Here is a 15,133-nt window from a genome sequence, read left to right on the forward strand (position 1 = left end):
TTTCAGAATTTCCCCACTGAGTCAGTCATTCCTGTTCCTTCTCAGTATTCTTTGAAGTCAATATTTCTACACACCATGTCAGTGTTGAGGGGAAGCCATCATCTGTAGGCATCAGGACCAGGCCTTTCCGGGCAGAGCCCTAGTCCCTCGCTTGCTTTACTTTGGCTGACTCGGAGTCATAGATGTATGTCTCTTTTCCAGGTGTCTAGTACCCGTCATCGTGTTTCATTTCGGGATCAGTTGAAAAACAACAGCAACAACAGTAGAAGTGTTAATTATTTTTAAAAGAGAGATTATGAAATGCTGACAGCGAAGGCTCTTCCACTTAATATGCAATGTAGTTCATTACAATGCAATACATTACACTACAATGTATTACAAAACAATACAATGCAATACAATACAATGCATTACAATACAATGTAATGCAATACAATACAATACAATCAAAAATAGCGATAGTGGAGCGAGATGAGAGAGAATTGTTTTTGGTCTCTTTCTCTCTCTCACCCACACACACACACACACACACACACACACACACACGCATTGAAAAGAAAAAAGAAAAAACAACAACAAAAAACAAAAAAAACAACAACAAAAAAACCAAACAAACCGGAAACAAAACAACAACAACAACAAAAAACAAACAAACAAAAACTTACCTACGCAACAACTACAGACATGAAGTTAATGCAGTGTCTGTGTGCCTGTGGCAACAACCCATACGCGCTTAGCAGCCACAACTAAACTGTCACTATATTTTCAGAATGCAGTGAATCAAACAGGAGTTGCGTCCCTGGATAGAAACTCATCTGTCTGTCTGTCTGTCTCTCTCTCTTCCCCTCCACCCTCTCTCTTTCTCTCTCCGCTCCGTCTGTCTGTCTATCTGTCTGTCTGTCTCTTACTCTGAATGCCCGTGCCAGTTTGAAATATTTATTGCCAGAGCTTCCCACACTAAGTGAAATCCTTACGCCACACATGCACACACACACGGTCGTACGGCGCACACAACAGCGCACGCTATCATCTGTGTGTGTGTGTGTGTGTGTGTGTGTGTGTGTGTGTGTGTGTGTATGTGTGTGTGTGTTCGTGTGTGCGTGCGTGCGTGTCTGCGGCCGTGTGACTTTCAATTAAAAAAGATAAGGTAATGATCGAGAGTAAAAGAATTTGTAAAAATTGTCGATTTTTTCCTACTTATGTAAAGCAATAACTGGTTGCACTGTTTTTCGGATTATGATTGAAACCAATGTAAATTTGTATTGTAATTGTTCTAAAATCAGGGTTTTCATCAGTTGTCAAATAAATGACATCAATTATCATGAATTGGATCTTTATCACAGTCACCCATGCAGTAAATAGCATTTTTTTGAAATGACGGGGGCGTTATTTTTCTTGGCAGGGGAAAATGTGCAGAATCCTATTTTAGACTAAGTCGAAGCGTAAATGAGTACATTATTTTTTGTCGTGATTGTGCTGAATTAATGAACAAAAATAGGAATTAATCACGTTTACTGTTTACTAAATACTTACATGAGTAGCTTCCCTTGGTTTAGAAGGCCTCGCTCTTTCCTGAAGCACGTGCAACACGATGGCTGAATTGTTGCTCACTTCAAACTGACCTGGCTTGCTCCTGTAATTTGACATTACTCGTGTGTCAAGGCTGCATCGTTGGACAAGTCAGGAGCAAATCTGGATCGCTGCAATTCTTTTGTGTCCCCTGCCAGTGTGCATGTGCCGGATATTCACACTGTTGAGGTAAGAAATAATTGTGCACAACTGTTAACTCGCGTCTTTGGGATTAGCCTTGTTGTTGTTGTTGCTCTTGTTGTTGTTGTTCTTCTTTGTCGTATTATTACTACTACTACTACTGCTGCTGCTGCTGCTGCTGCTGCTGCTACTACTACTACTACTACTTTATTATTATTATTATTACTTGATTATTACATTATTGTTATTCATTATTATTTTTATAATTATTATTATTATTATCATCATCATCACTATCATTATTATTGTTATTTTCTATTATTGTTTTTTGTTGTCATCATTGTTGAGTTTTTTTTGTTTTTTTGTTTTTTTAATGAAAATAAAGCTACTTGTTATATTTGTTCATGCTTTTTGTACTATAGATTATTTGTTTGCTGTGCTAAAAGAGAATTTATATTGTTAGTCTACTTCCAGTTTTCAGAGATGACCTGGCTGTGTTGAAAGATAATCCAGTTTGATGATTTGGTCGGGTTGATATTCGTTTGTTCATTCTAAATGAAACTTCAGTATTGAAATACAGCCGTTGTTTGTATTCAAATAATCGTTAGTAATGATCGTGGCTGCGAAGAGAATATTTTTAATTCTTCATACCCCCCACCCCCTACCCCCACCCCCACCACCCGACCCCACCCCATCCCCAAACAACTTTGGTTTATTGAACGTGTTTGTAGCCGTGCTCGTGAAAAATGTTTGCATTGCATTATTATGGTATTGATTGTTGAAATGATTGCTATATTCATCAACTTAATGTTGCGGTTATTTTACACAGATGATGATATTGTGTTTTCAGAAGCGTTCCTGAACCTGCTTGTGTTCAGCAGTACAAGTCATTCCTTTATCTTCCCTGGGTTCCCCTGACCTGACCTTGAATTCCTCTTACCTGACCTTGCCTTTTCCCCCGAGTCGCTATTTGGCGAGAAATGTACTGTTTGAATACCATTGCTCTGTTGCTCTTCTGTGTGTCCTCCGACTGAGTCCTCAATCCCTTCATCTTCAGGAAAACAGAACCCCTGTACTGAACGAGTACCCTCCCCGCCTTAAGAAGACAACTCTAAACATCTTTTTTCGACCTCTTCATGCAGACGACACGTCAAATTTCAGTCATTGGAGAAGTTGAACGCACAAAAAAGAAAAAAGACTGAACAAAGAAAGAATCAAACAAAGAAAAATCCAGACTGAACAAAGAAAAATCAATACTGAACGACCAAAGAAAAATCTAGACTGGACGAACAAAGAATAATCAAGACAGGTAATCATGGTGGTGTTTATTTGGGTTCGAGTTAATCCGACATTTTTTTAAAAATATTTCATTAATAATCTCAACCGAAGTTGAAGAACAACATATGTTGACAATTCTGGTGACGGAAAAACATTCTCAGTCATTCACACGACGTGACCATCAATTTTAAGTTTCTTGCAGTTCAAATGGATTTATACGTGAGTGAATGGGCAGTCCTTTATCTGTGGTTCAGAATTACCGTCGATCCGCATATAAATGCTGACAACTTTGGACATGCGACGACACCTCACAAGACCAGACCAAGTAAGTTACTGGTTTCTCAGTTCAAGATTCTTTTCATTCATTCCTTCCCTCCTTGGTTAATGTTTTTGTTTTATGATTATTCTCATTATCTATCTATTCATTCATTTATAGTAATTATAGTTTTAATGTGCGTGCGCGCGCGCGCGTGTGTGTGTCGAGAGAGAGAGACAGACAGAGACAGAGAGACAGATCATGGGCGTGGGGGTGTAGGTGGCTGATGTGTGTTTTCACCTAGTTACAGAATAACAAAGCAGGTGCGTGGGATTCCCATGAATCCCATTTTCTGAAATACTCCCGACCTAAAGCGTTTCACAGCATGCGTGTGTTTTGGGGGTCTGGTTTTGGCCACAGCTAGAAAAAAAGAGACATACGTCTTTGCAAACAGCGTGGCAGGCAGTTACGGCTTGTTTGTTTCCAGTTGAGTCTGCCGCAGTGTTGTTGAAACGTAGTCTTCGTTCAACACAGAACACATTACACGCTTGGGTGATTCTGGTTTCAAGCATGTTGTGGTGGAAAGAAAGAAAGACAGCAAAATGTAGTTTCGTTTTTGTGTTGTTGTTGTTGTCGTGTGTGTGTGTGTGTGTGTGTGTGTGTGTGTGTGTGTAGCCTGTTTTGTGTGTATGTTTGTGTTTGTTGGTTGTTTTATTTCAAAGTGAAGGGAGGGTGGTGGGGGGAGGGAATTGGGGACGGAGGGGATACAGAAAAGTGTGACAACGATCCCTTTTCTACCATCCCGGAACCCAACACACACACACACGCACGCACACACACACACACACACACACACACACACACACACACACACACACACACACACACACCTGACCCCCCCTTTACCCCGGTGACTGAAGTCCGCCGACGATGCCTCCACCACCGCCATCCCCGGCCCAATTACCCCCCCCCCCCACCCACATCCGCCCTCCCTCGCCCCCCCTCTCCCTCATAACGTGATCGTTTGAACAAAGGCTTTTTAAAGGGCTGTTTCGTGAATACTGGAAGGTCCTGTCAGTCTCACACACCGAGAAGAGTGCAAGAGTCAAAATCAGTTCAGTTCAGCGAGACAGAGAGAAAGGAATGGGGATGGGAGAGGGGGGAGGTGGGTGGGGGAAGAGACAGGAAGGGGGAAGAGAAGGGGGGGGGAGAAGAGAGGGGGGTAGGGCAGAGAGAGAGAGAGTGAGAGGAAGGAGAGAGAGAGGGGTAGGGCAGACCTAAGAGGGAAGAGAGAGAGAGAGGGTGGGAAACACACGGAGCGGTAAGAGAGGTAGAGATGAGAGAGAGAGAGGGGGTGGGGGGAGATGGGTGAAGGAGAGAGAGAGAGAGAGAGAGGGGGGGTGGCGGGTGCATGGGGGTGGGGGCCAGAAAGAGTAGAGGGGTGCAGAAGGGTTTCTGTGTGTGTGTGTGTGTGTGTCTGTGTTTCTGTTTCTGCTTCCAAACGAAATTGTCGTCGGATATAGAGCGATGTAATCTCTCTTCGATTTGCTCTTTTGCCACTTGTTGCCATAACCAGATGTCTGGAGCTTACAGCTGTGTGTGTGTGTGTGTGTGTGTGTGCATGCGTGCGTGCACTACAATCACATCTATTTATACCAGGAAGAGAAAAACGTCAACATTGTTTTAAGTTTGAAATTTAGTCATTTGACGTCAGATGTGCCGCAGCCTTGGGGATTAGTCTGCTTGCATTAGAACTGAATGTAGGAGGTTCTTTCTTTTCTCAAGGCCTGACTAAGCGCTTTGGGTTACGCTGCTGGTCAGGCATCTGCTTGGCAGATGTGGTGTAGCGTACTAGTATATGGATTTGTCCCAACGCAGTGACGCCTCCTTGAGCTACTGAAACTGAAACTGTAGGAGGTTCGATCCCACTCGCATGTCCCTTTTTTTTTTAAATATAATTTTTTTTCTCCAAAGCTTATTTTGCAATTTTGTATATCATATTTGATACAGAGCACTTTTCAACGATATTTAAATCTTTTTTTTCTCTCCTCTTCCTGATTTCCTTTACTGGATAAAGCGCGAAGCAGAAGTGAGTCTTGAAGGCTTTGCCTCTTGCTCTGACGTGTCTGTTGATATACATATCCGGTTCAAACAGGTTGGTGATTCTAGATTTGAAATAGATTTAATCTGTTACTTGCGCGTTTGTTTCCATAACCCACTGAAAAAAACAAACAAAAAAAACAAAACAAACCAACCCATATTATATCACTCAAGAAAAAAAGGTGGTTATTTTTCTGTGTGTCCAATGGCAGTTAACCTGATTCCTCCCCCCATCTCACCCCCCTCCCCTCTCCACCTTAACTCCCCCACCCCTCCTCAGGAGGAGATGAGATCAGTGTCTGGATTATTTTGTCTTCCATTTGAAGGCCTCGTTAATAAAGAGAGAGCGATAGGGGAACTGAGATAAATCGTTCTTTTTAGTCTGGATCGTTTCAGCTGTTTGGTTTTGTCTCTCTTAACAGGGCGTGGTGAGTTTCAGTGTGGGTGAGTGTGTGTGTGTGTGTGTTGGGGGGGGGGGCTCAGTTGTTGGGTGTGGGATGGTGGGGTAGGGAGGGTGTGGAGGATGCAAGTGCCTGCAAAAAAACCTCCCCAAAACGAGGGTGCAGTGTTGTTACGTCGCTCTTAACGTCACCGAAAACCGTCCTGGAACCCTTTCAGAAACCGTTGTTGTTCGTTTGCTGTTACAACACGACGAGTGAGGCAGAGGCTCTGACTGACTTGTTTCAGAACGTTCTGGAAGAAGAGGACGGAGGAGGGTGGATATGTGTGTGTGTGTGTGGGGGGGGGGGGGGGGGGATGGGTGGCGAGGGATGGTGTAGGCTGGAGACTTTTTGCTGACCTTCGTTTGCAGGATGGGAATGGGTGGGGGTGGAGTCTTGTTCGGTGTGTGTGTCTGTGTCTGTGTGTGTTCGTATGTGTGAGTGTGTGTGTGTGTGTGTGTGTGTGTGTGTGTGTGCATGCGCGCGCGTGTATCATGTCTGAATGAGTGAGTGGGTCAGTGTGGGTATGTGTGTCACTGTGTGTTGTGTGTGTGTGTGTGTGTGCGTTGCACCTATTCACAGTATGCGCGCGCCCTTGTCAGTGCTTGTACGTGAGTGCGTCGAGCGCTGTAAGGCGCTTGGACGAATGTTGATCGCTTCTTATACAGCATATTTATGGCGTTTCCACGCCGAGGGTTTTCCAAGTTATATCTACCCACCAGAAAAAAAACCCAGTGCAGCCAGTGCAAGCTGAATGAAGAAAAGTATAGAGACGCTCCTACTTTGGCTGGGCTAGCAGTTTATCGCTGGGCGTGTTCGCATTCCAGCTGGATATTATGAACTACAGCTATGTGTCTGTCTGTCTGTCCCTATCTCTCTCTTATGTTCGTTTAAAATCATGAGAGAGGGAAGGAAAATTGGGTATATTTTGCAAAGAAAACATTAACCCGATACATGAATTTGGAATCGTATCAGTGGATGTCAGGGAGTTGGATGCGAAAAAAGGATTTATTTCTGAACTTCAAAGATAGACTTCAGCTTCATATAAACAAGACTGGCGTTATGAAATGGAAACAAAAAGAAAAATACAGTTGGTTCTATAATTTTGAAGTATTTTTGGAATAGAAAATTATATATATCACAGTTGAAACCAACAAGTGGCATAGAACAAGTCCAGCCAGGTTCAGGGTGAGATCTCTCGGATTATATGCTCTTAGGTATTGGTTTCAAACTGACCCATCCGTACTACTCTCCCCTTGTCCAAGTTGCGGTTATTTCAGGGAGGATGAGTTACATTTCTTGTTTCATTGTAAAGCACACGCTGATGTTCGTGAAAAATGTACTGTCTTTAAAAACAAGTTGTGCAAAGAACAAAGATCTGTTTGGTGTACGTAACATACATAAAAAAAAGGCTCTATTTCAGTCACTTGATAAGTATATTGCCGAAGAATTTTACCTTCGAAGAAAAATGAAAAACATCACTCATTGTTGTTCCTAAAGAAATTGGCTTTGTGTAGACTGCTATGTATGAACAACTTTTTTGTCCCCTTCTACAGATATATTGTGATTTCTTCCCATCACAATTGTACATTGGATGGTCGAAATTATGTAGTTTCTTTATGAATGGGTTTTCACAAATTGTATGTTCTGAATAGTCGTTTATATCTTCTTTAAAAACAAAACAAAAACAAACTATTTTGTTGTTGCTGTGGTTGTAACCCTATGTCATTAGGGCTGTTAAGCTATTGACATCAAAAGACTTCTGTCTGTCTGTCTCTCTCGCTTTCATGAACGAATTGTTTCATTCACTGTTTTCTTTCATAGTCAGGTTTTTTTTTAATAATTATTTTTTTATCTATAATACGCAGACGCGCACACGCATACACGCACGCGCACACACACACACACACACACACACACACACACACACACACACACACACAAACCATTTACACTACACAAACGGAACCCTCACTACAGTAGCTAACTAAACATCACAAACTAAGATCAAATGAAACCTTTGTGGCCACTTCCTTAGTCCTGAGGCAACTCCGGATCCATACACTGGAAAGGGAAATCAGAGAAACCCGCCAAGAGATGGTAGACAATACATAGCTTGTGTGTGTGTGTGTGTGTGTGTGTGTGTGATTGAAGATGAATTTCGCTTTGTGAATACATGGAATAAACACTCGGAAGTGGAAGCCACAATTTGTGTAGATCTATCTGTCTGTTGAGAGAGAAAGAGAGACTGATACATAAAAGAATCTCTCTCTCTCTCTCTCTCTCTCTCTCTCTCTCTCTCTCTATATATATATATATATATAGATCACACTCTCTTCGTGTCCTGGGCTTCGCTCCTTGCAGAAAGCACTGAAGTAAATACCAAAACCGGTAAAATATAAAAATATCAACAACAGTAGACTCTTCATGTCTTTAAAACTTGTATTCTAAAAGAATAGAATACAAGCCTTAAAGACATGAAGAGCCTGCTGTTGTTGATACATACATACATACATACATACATATATATATATATATATATATATATATATATGTACTCTCTCTCTCTCTCTCTCTCTCTCTATATATATATATATATGTGTGTGTGTGTGTGTGTGTGATAACATAAAAGCAGCAAAGACTACGAGAAAACTGACGTCAACTAAGACACACAACGATTGAGTGCGTCATTTTATTTCTGACGGTGGATCTTGGAAGAGCTGCACCAGCCGCGTGTTTACAAATTGTGTACCGTATGGAATGAATGAGTTATGCAAGACCTGCCCTGTTTTGCAGGAAAGACCCATGGTATATCTCAGTAGGCAGTGCGGAAATTGTGTGGATTATTTCAAGGCATGATCCGTTTTTGATAATTTTATTTTGGTTCATTCTTTGGCCAGTTTCTCGCGTCTCTGTCACACAGTTCCAATCCCGTTGTGATTTTTTCATTCTCATTCACAGAGCATTCGCGTGCGGAGTGGTCGCCGGCGCTCGTGTGCGCTCGCGAACACACACACGCTCATTGCACACACACACACACACACACACACACACACACACACACACACAACCACACACACACACACACACAGGTTATATGTATATGTGTGTGTATATTATATATATATATATATATATGTGTGTGTGTGTGTGTGTGTGTGTGTGTATAGAGACGTAGACCGCTACGCACACGCACGCACACACACACACACACACACACACACACACACAATTTCAAGATGTTATCTGCTAATGCAGAAGGTTTGCTGCATAGTCCAACTGGACATTTGTTATAGTTGTTACAGTTGTTTGATGTTAGCGTTTCCTATATTATGCCTATGTCTCCCCTTTTAATGTTTTATTTTTTCCAATGCTCTGTATCTTTCCCCACCACACACACACATACACACACACCATCTGCCCAATACTGTTCCCACCACCACGCCCCGTCCTCCACCTCCACCCCCCAAACCCCCTTTTTTCCGTCTAATATCACTTAAAAGTGGAAGACGTTAAACTGAAGACTACTACTACTACTACTACTACTACTACAACACACACACACACACACACACACACACACATTCCGTTTTGCCACATCCCCATTTCTGATGTCGGCAGGGTTTGCAAATTAACACAGGTGTGAAAAATAATAGACAGCTCCATTATAAAAGTGTGAAACTGACGCGAGAGAGAGAGAGAGAGAGAGAGAGAGAGAGAGAGAGAGAGAGAGTGTTTGTGCGCGCGCGCGCAAGGGCGTCTGTTAAGTTTTAGCTGTATAATGTAATTACAGAATTCATGTGTATGTAGAGGAGAAAAAAACCCAAAAAACAAACAAAACAACAGTAGCGATGAGCACTGCAAAAGAACACAGCACAGGAAGACAGTAAAACATAATGTGGTAAGTTAGGAAAGAAAGAAGGAAAAGAAAAAAAAAACTTAGGATTTTACGTCAGAGTATTAACGTCATTACCCCCACCCCGCCCCCCTCCCGCCCCTTCAGCCTTCCCCTGAAAGAAGGAGAAGGATGAGGAGGAAGAAATTGGAGGAAAGATAGAACACTGACCAATCTGAATAGTTTAAGTGACTTTGGCCATAATGATAATAATAATAATGGTATTTATATAGCGCTGAATCTTGTGCATAGACAAATCAAAGCACTTTCGCACCAGTCATTTTCGCACCAGTCATTCACACGCATGCATAACTCTAAAACTGAAGAAACTGAAGACAAGGAAGAGACAGGGAAGGGAGGCTATTTTGGGAAGAGGTGGAATCAACACAAAAAGGCAGAGGCCAACACAGTGCAGCCAGTGGGCGCAAGGGCAGGCCATGTATCATCAGCTTGTGTCATGACAAGGGCAAACTATGTGCATTTCTGATAAAATTGAAATATGTATGTAGAAAGATAGGTAGATAGATAGGCAGATATGAATGGCGAAGACCAGCACTAACTCTGCACTCAGCTCGTACACACTACCTGTCTCTTACCCCAAAGTTTCCCCACATTCAACATGATACAATCGTCACAGTCACAACCCCTTTCGCGTTGTTATTAATTATGCACACATATAGACTGACGTCCCCATAATTATGAAGAATGAAGAAAGGGAGAGCATGGCTGAAGAAAGATACAGACAGACAGACACTGATGACGTTTAATTAATAATCATACGACATGAAAAAAAAAACCAACACCCACAAAGTTACCATACTGTCTGAAAACAACAATAGCAGCAGCAGCAGCAGCAGCAACCACAACCAAAACTTAATGAAAGGAAGATACCAACTGAGCTCTTGATTGATTTACACATTCCGGAAAAAAAAACACCACCACAAAGCGAACAACAATCAGAATATTGATCAGTGAGAAAGGGCGGCTACTCCATGCAAGACGAAGGTACATGATTCGAGCCATTGCTGCTTGCGCTAACCCATCAAATAAATATAACAAAGCTTTGTTGGTGGTGGTGGCTATTCGTATAATGTTCTTGGGGGCGACTTAAGTTTCCCACCGTTCCCAGTTCTCCTTCTGGAAAAGGGCATGCGAAGGTAGATTGACGTGGAACGGCTCTTTAGAATTCCAGTGAGATAAATGGCAGCAGGTAGGAAGGGTGGTTGCCGTTCTTTCTGGCACCGAGCGATTCTCCGGTTTATCTTTTGTCAGTGACGCCGCGAGCCTTTCAGTGTTGTGTTGCCTTGGCAGACAGACAGACACCCGCTACTGTCTTGACATCTTGCGCTCAAGTGCGTCTGTCTCTCTGTGTGTGTGTGTGTGTGTGTGTGTGTGTGTGTGTCTGTCTGTCTGTCTCTCTGTATGTCAGTCTTTGCCTGTCTGTATGTCTTGCTGTCTCTCTTTCTCTTCCACTCTCTCTCCCTGTGTGTGTGTGTGTGTGTGTGTGTGTGTGTGTCTTTGTCTCTCTGTCTGTCTTTCTCTTTGGCTCTTTATCGTTCTGCCTCTCTATCTCTGTCTGTCTTTCTCTCTGGCTTAGGCTCTTTATCTGTCTGTCTCTCTGTCTTGGATCTTTATCTGTCTGTCTCTCTGTCTTTATCTGTCTGTCTTTGGATCTTTATCTGTCTGTCTCTGTCTGTCTGTCTTTCTCTCTGGCTCTGTCTCTTTATCTGTCTGTCTCTCTGTCTCTATCAGTCTGTCTCCGTCTCTGTCTCTGACTGCCCACCTGTCTGTCTCCTTCGTGCCCATTCTGCCCCCCACCCCTCTCTCTCTCTCCTCTCTCTGCACCTTTCTCTCTGAGATTGGAAGAATAGGCCATGACTACAATCTTAATCCTTGAATAAGAAACGTTTTGAGTTCTGAGGTTTTTTTTTTTGTTTTTTTTTTTTTTTTATAGTACAACACAATATAACACATCTCAACGCAATACATCATAATACAATGCGATGAAACACAATACAGTAGAATACAATGCAATGCAATGGAATGGAGTGCAATGCAAAGCAATGTAATACAATGCAATACGATACGATACGATACGATACGATACGATACGATACGATGCAACCACAACCACAACCACAACCACACTACAGTACGGTACAATACCACCAGCTTTGCGCTGTGAGCACCTGATAGCAACACTGACACAATGTGAACGTCTTATAACAAAACAGACAAAACTCCGTTCTTTGCTCCACCCACGAAACAGGATTTTTTGTTGTTTTTTCTTGTCTTCTGTTGTAATCGGTGTTTCGTAGGTGTGGGGAGAACGGGTCTTCTGTTTCCTGTGTGTGTTTGTTGGTTTATTTGTTGAGGTTTTTCTCTTCCTTTTTCTTCTTCTTCTCTTTCTCTTTATTTTGGCTTGTGAGTGTGTGGAATGTTTTGGGGTGGGTGGGAGTGGTGTGTGTGTGTGTGTGTGTGTGTGTGTGTGTGTGTGTGTGTGTGTGTGTGTGTGTGTGTCTCACACACACACACTCTCTCTCTGTATTCTTTATTGTGCTCATTTTCTATGACACCTCCCCCCCCCTCTTTTCTTTTCTTTCTTTCTTTTCTTGTGTATTTTTTTATACTTTAATTACGTCCCAGAACATGGTGGGGGGGAAAAGGCATGTATGCTCGTATCTGCCTATCTCAGTGTATGTGTGATAGTTAGTCGTGTCCGACAAAGACCATCAGAACATCAGAGGAGGCAACTGCTGTCCCAACTGTCTGTGCTAGAATTTGACTATAGTGGAGAGTGTTTTGCCCACGTTACATCAACACTTTTTCGGCCAAGAGGCTTTTTGGACAGTCGGCGTTAGGGATGGTTCTCAAAGGCCAGCTAGCCCCTCAAGGCTGCAGCACTAAGAGCTAGTGCAGTCTTGCCTCGTAGTTTGAGAGTCATAGTCCTTCACAAAAGACTAAGCTGTAAATGACTGCTTATCTCTATAGCCTGGTTAGATAAAAAAAAAAAAATCGTTTCGTTTCGTTTCGTTTCTCTGTCTCTTTTTTTCTATATCTGTGTCTCTGTATATCTCTCTCTGTATCTCTCTCTGTCTCTGTTTGTCTCTTTCTCTCTCCCTCCGTCCCTCCTTGTCTTTATATATATATATATATATATATATATATATATATATATATATATATATATATATAATATGTATACAATCTTTTCTCTTCTTCCTTCTCTTCACACAAAGGTGTGTTCATTCAAGACCCTTCCTTAATGAACTAACAAGTAGCAGCGTTAACACGGAGGGAAAATAAACCTGGACTGTCGGCTTATAAAAAAAAAAGTGTCAAAAACGTAAACATCTCTGTTCTCTCGATTTAGGAAGTCTTCGTCAGCACATCTGCACGTCGTTTGTGCCTCGTAGTGTGTTTGTGCGTTCATTTATTTGTTGAGAGGCGATGGGATCGAGAGAGAGGGAGGGAGGGAGGAGAGAGAGAGGGAGGGAGGGAGAGAGAGAAAGAGGGAGGGAGGGAAAGAGAGAGGGAGGGAGAGAGAGAGAAAGAGAGAGAGGGGGAGAGAGAGAAAGAGATATAGAGGGAGGTAGGGAGAGAGAGAAAGAGAGAGAGAGAGGGAGGGAGGGAGAGAGAGGTGGTTGGGTGGGTGGGGGTTTCCTTCGAAATAGATTGACCATACACCGCCGTATTGTGTGTGTGTTGAGAGAGAGAGAGAGAGAGAGAGAGAGAGAGAGAGAGAGAGAGTTTCTTCTTCCTAAAACTCTTTTTTCAAATGTTCGTGTTTTGGTACTATGATTTGGTTATAATCTCAGCTAGTTCAGTGCACATGCTATGCAACAGGGAGCTAACCTGTGGGGGCAAACTTCACAGTTCAGTCTGTTCCTAAGAACATGCCCGTCAGTTTGATTAACACATCATAAAGCTTTCCAGTAAACAGCTTAAACATCAAACTTGTCTGATATGAGAGCGTGGTTGAAAATAACGTGAATGTGAGAACACGTTTTAAAGAAGAAAAAGACGAACCAGTGCGCTCAGATTCTCTCGTTTCCTGGGCGGACGCGTTACCTCCATCAGTCTGTGCCATCACTCCACATAGCTGGGATGTGGGATCGTCGGATTCGCAGCTCACGAACGCAGAAGAAGAAGAAGAAGAAGAAGAAGATATCCTCAATTAAAATATTTGCGTAACCAGCCGCCGTGGCGAAGTGGTTAGCGTCGCGGACTGACGGCTGGGAGGACGCGGGTTCGAATCCCAGCGGAGGTGGGTTTTTTCGGCCCATGGCCGGCTCCTACCCAGAGTTAAGTGTGCTGTGCGCTTAAATGGGGAGACTGGGACCACACAGTCGAGTGTCATCCACTTCAAGGGTTCGTCTTTAGGTGTGTTGCTCTAATTACCTGACCAACACTGCAAGTGTCTGTATCTCTTGGGCCCGGTTAACGCCGGGATATCATTATGACAGGAAGCGTAGAGTACAGCCTTGTCACGCAGTCCCAAACAAAAATGGACCGCCATAGCAACATCGTCATCGTCATCCTCCTCCTCCTTCATCGTCATTAATATAAACAAAACAGTCTCAAAGTCTGTGCCTTTCATGCCCTGCTCTCATGGTGACCTCAGTTTCGATACCCCTCCACTTCTGTGCTTGGGGTGAGTCCTGTCAATGTCATCAGTGTCGGCAGATTCATGGGGGGCTGTTGTTTGAGGGATGTGGTGGCGGTCTCCACTCTGGGAGGGACGCTCACTCAGTCTGGCTCCGCGACTAAGTTATTATTGTCGTTAGTAGGGGGCTTAGTAGGTGGTGTCCTAAGTACGTTGAATCAGAACAGGCACCACTGAATACCACCGAAGTGACTCAGCAGCAGTGCAGGGTCTCCTCTGGTGTGTGGTCTCCTGGCGACCTAACATCGATGCTTCCTTGCGGACTGCCGACGATGGAACTTTGACAAGTGAACCCGTGTGTGGTCGTGTATGGGGGAATCTAAATGAGCGGCGTGGGAGTAATGCCACTGAATGGTGCAGATGATGCGGGTGGGGGGGGAGGGGGGGGGATTGCATAATTATTACCAAATCGTTCAACATTTTTCGTTCCGCGATTTTTGGAATAGCTTCAAAGTGAACGACTTTACTTATTTCTCCCACCACACTTCTGATCGCCTGTCGTGATGGTGTTTCAACCGCTTCAAAAGACTGGTCTTTTCATGAAGTTCTGCACACTGGTTACATTTTACGCTGGACGTTGTTTGTTATTCAGAACGAAACAGCTGTATATATTTTTTCTTCTGGAATACTTACATTCGGAGCTCTCATTTCTTGCATGCCTGGCTTTCAAAGCACAGTTAAAAACCCAAACCGCTGTTAAATTGCATTGAGGGAAACCCAAACATTTGCAAGTTTTTACAACCGGTACAAAGCAGAACTGGCAATTAAAGCAAGGCTAAATGGAAGAG

The sequence above is a fragment of the Babylonia areolata genome, chromosome 26 (assembly GCF_041734735.1).
Source record: "Babylonia areolata isolate BAREFJ2019XMU chromosome 26, ASM4173473v1, whole genome shotgun sequence".
NCBI classification, from domain to species: Eukaryota; Metazoa; Mollusca; class Gastropoda; order Neogastropoda; family Buccinidae; genus Babylonia; species Babylonia areolata.